We start from the raw sequence: 4,501 nt of genomic DNA on the forward strand, positions 1-4,501 counted from the left end.
GCCCTAGGCCCGGCCCTGGGTCTTTGTCACCACAAACCTACGTCCCCAGACACATTCCCGGGCACAGTGAAAGTCTGGATTCCTTCACCTCCTTTACCAAACAAACAACCCCACAAGAAATTTGGGCAACGCGCCTACCTTTCTCATTTCCCTAGTCTTCAAAGACATTCCTTACTACATAGTCCAGTAAGAAACTTCGGAAGTTTTAAAGATTCTTTTTTATTACGGGAAAGGATACTGGGTCATGTCTTGTAAATATTTCTTTTGTGTTGGAATCACTACTTTTTATAACAGGATGTAGGTGGGAGAAAAGAAACATCCTATTTCTAATGCTTCATCTAGACTAGAGACCTAAGGATTTGGACACTTCTTTTTGATTTAAACTCCGTTCATGGAAATAAGAGGAGTGCTTTCTTTCTTTTTTTTTTTTAACAACCAGAACATGAATAAAGAAAAATGTATAAAAGGGAAACTTCCCATTAAGACTGAGACAGTTGTGAGTATGCCTGAAATAAACTTTCCATGATTGCAAGTGTTTAATTGGCCACCTTACAGTACGTAAGCAGAAGAGTTCACAATTGCCAATTTTCAACAAATACCAGTTTTATACACAACCAGTAAATAAAAGCCGACTCCAGTTTCTCACCTGCTTCCCACCAGAAATAAATAAATAAATAAATAAATAAATAAATAAATAAATAAATAATAAAGGCCCTTCTGCTTCTGTGTGTATCTCTGATGATAGATGCAGAACTGAAATAGTTGTCCTTTGAAAGCCTAGGAGACTTACCTTTCTCATGTCACGGGCCCCTCTGACAGTAGTGACACTATAGATACCTTCTCAGAATAATATTTTTATGTGTATACAATAACACTCAGAAGGTTGCAAAGGAGAACAATTACACTCAAATGCAATTATCAAAATATTCTTTCAAAAGTATGCTGTAGTATATAGTCATGTAATGTGTGCTACGTTATTAACGCATTAAATAACAAGACCTAGCACCATTTTTCCAAATAGTGATTAACATGAATGTTATTTCAAGATACCTGCTACTCTGTAATGAAATAATGAAAATATTTCCATTAGTAATAGTCACAAGTACTACTGATGCTCTTGCAGTCCGTTTTCTACTTTCATTGAGTTTGATTGAGGGATCAACTCAAATTGATGTGGTATTTCACATCAACTCAAATTGATGTGAGTTTGATTGAGGGATTTCAAATTTATGTGCTAAATTCCATTTGAAATCAAGATATTTCTCTTAGCCAAGGTCATAAACCCCTGGAATTCTATCCATAGACTACTTTGGTTAAGAACTCTTCCATAGTTACCCTATGACCAGGTAGGTAGGGATGGGATCTCTTTTTTAGGGACATGTTTGATATCAGTCTTTGGAGAAGAGAAGAGCCTCACATATGAAATCAGAATTTAGAATGAGGACCTAACACAGAGGACCTAGGACTATTACCAGGTCTTTTGTCTTACTTAGCTCTGAGAATCTTTTTCTAAGGATACCGGATAGTGACGAAGACGTAACACTAGGCCTCATGGACTCTAGGACAGAAGCCAGGCTTCATTGCCTTTGCTACATGTATCACAAAGTGAGGGAGGCTTAAATGGTAAATAAGATTACCTTGTGTGCTATTCTCTATGTCTATTTTCCTTTTGCTATGCCCAGGTTCCTTTTTTTTTTTTTTTTTTTCCACATCCTTAATAATTCAGACTGATACCAGCTGAAACTAAAGAGTTGAAAGTATATCTTTTAGGACGCACTCAGGATAGCAATAACAGCTCTTGGGCAGCCTCTCTCCCTGTTCTTCCTTCGCCCATGGTAAACATCACTAATGAATTCTAACAGTACCTCTTAACCAAACCTAGACTTGTCCTCACAATCTTTTCAAACAACAACAAAAGAGAAGTAAAAATCCCTGAGGTAGCCACTGACAGACCTCAATTCAGGATGAAGCTTAGTCACCGTCTTGGTGTTGGGCCACCAATGGGAACAACGAATGCTCTGGAGTTTAGGACAGAGAGAGGCATTTGTGATAAAGAACAAGAGTCCGGCAAAACCTACCCAACCTCAATCAGAGAATGTTGGAGACACCTCAGTTTAATTTTATTCACATGACCACTGAGTTCCCTCAAACTCGACCTCCTAATTCCCTTATTACTCTATGTAGCTCCATATGCTTTCATTTTCTGTGTGTTGCTGTTGAAACAGCTTATGCAGAAGTAGCCCCCTTTTTTCCCCCATCCCCAACAGCATGCTAGAGCTCAGAAACACGGTTTCTCACAGGCAAATGGAGAAGAGAGATTTTCTGATTTGGAAATCAGAAGCCTTTCTCTCCGTTGTATGAGGATGAAGAAGACGTGTTGTTAACTTTTATAGTATATTCTAGTTATTAAGTTTTATGGTATAACTTAGTAACCTTTTGAGGTAATTGGGTTGATAGGCTACACCAAGAATGTAACCCCACGTTTATGTAATTGTATGGGAAAATTGGCTTCTCTTAAATAACCAAGATACCGAAACAAAACAAATTTGTTCTGGCACTTGTTTGTATGCTGGCAACTCCTTGCACTTGGTATGAAATAGTCTTTCTAAAATAATGACATATGACGAGTTTGTGTGAGAAATGTAATGGTTCTTAAGCAAAATTTCAGAAATAATAATACCTTTTGTCAATGCTTCTCAAACCATGTGTAATGAAGGCGGGTTTTTCTTTGCCTTTGTAAAGTACAATGAAAATAAATTACTAGAAATAAAGTAAAAAAATAAGACATACAAAAAACAAGCCCAAACCTTTTATTATTTGATGCAACAGACATAAAATTACTTTGTCAAATTTATATAACAGTTTCTAAATGCTCACCCTCAAATTTTCATACGTAGCTCACCATGAACCAGAAACAGAGTTCACAGACTGAAAATGGACTTTGGAGCACGCTATCAGTGGACAGCCTTCCACAATTGTCCTTTTCCCTCTTTGACGTTCTGTGCTGTGTATTATCATGTGCAAAGTTCCTGGTACCTTGTGCAATAAGTGACTCATGATTATTGCTATTTTATCCACTACATGATGGGGAGTTGGTCCCTCCATATCCCTTTCATTCCTTCCTCTCCTTGCTATTCTGTATGTTTTAAAAGGGGGAAAATCTTTTAACACAAAAATACATTCAAGAGATGTTATAAAAGATAGTACAAGAAAGTTATCGGTACAAGAAAGATTTGCTTTATAGATGCTTTACTCTAGGTTTTCTTGGAGGGTAAAGGAGAATTCCCCCAAGTCATTTTCTAAGAATTCCGGTATATTAAAAAGTAAAGAAATGTAATAACAGAAAAATGGTTCTATTTATATTTTAATATTTATAATGAACAAATTAACATTAAACAATGTGAACTTGCTGTTTGTAGAGGTAAAAAACACACACAAATATAAAATACAATGTAATATGCTAGTCACAAAATACACAATTCATTAAAAAATTTATTCTTTATTTACTATAGGAGTGGTCCAGTAATGGAACTCACGTTTAAAATGAATGAGCTTGTTTCAGTTGTGTCGATGTATCTCTATGACAGATGAATGAACAAATTCCGAGATAATATTGAAAATCAACCAGATGGCCTACCTGCCCCTACTAGACCCAAGTCTATTTCTCCAGAGGGCTATAGGATTTGCTCTTCTCAGAGCAGTTGGACCTTGGAGGGAGAGGACAGAGGGGTAAAAGACACTGGGAGAGAGAAATGTCGGGGGGACCAGAGACAAAAACTTTTAACCACCTTCAGAGGCTGACTATATGGCCTGAACTCTTATGAATAAAGATGTTTCTCCCATTCTAGGAAATGCAGGCTTGCATTCCATTGCCTAATAACAATAAAGTTTCTAGTTCTCTATTAATGGACCACAGGTGAAACCTCTTGCAGAGTAGCAACCACAGCTATCATTTATTGAACATTTCCTGTTCCATACACTTTATATATATTCCCTCATTTAAAACCTGTAACAGCCATTTGAATTAGGTACTGTTATTATCTCCAATTTATAATTGATGAAACTGAGGCCAGAGGTTACGTGTCTTGCCCAGGGTACACCTGGAAAATGGCACAGCCAGAATCCCATATAAGAACATTTATATCAAGACCCCATTCCCACCCTTGCTATATATTTTGCTAATTGTCAAAAAGATTGCTATTCCTTTGCTATTCATGGTAACAGCAGAAATGAATGACCTGGTAGTAAGAGTTGTTGAAACCAATATCATGTCATGTCTTATGAAAGAGAGTCTTTAAAACTAGGTTGCTTTTTATACTTTTCCTCTGTCTGCTGACATTACTTTAGTTTACATTTATTGAGTATATTCCGCATCTCCAAACAATAACAGGGAAGTCAAAAAAAAAAAAAAAAGAGGCATATATTCCTGCTTTGTGGGTGGTCATAGTCTAGTAAGAGAGAGGGGCACCTGGACAAATATATGCGATGTCCTGTGTCAAGG

This window comes from Rhinolophus sinicus, linkage group LG09 (assembly GCF_036562045.2).
Source record: "Rhinolophus sinicus isolate RSC01 linkage group LG09, ASM3656204v1, whole genome shotgun sequence".
Taxonomy (NCBI): Eukaryota; Metazoa; Chordata; class Mammalia; order Chiroptera; family Rhinolophidae; genus Rhinolophus; species Rhinolophus sinicus.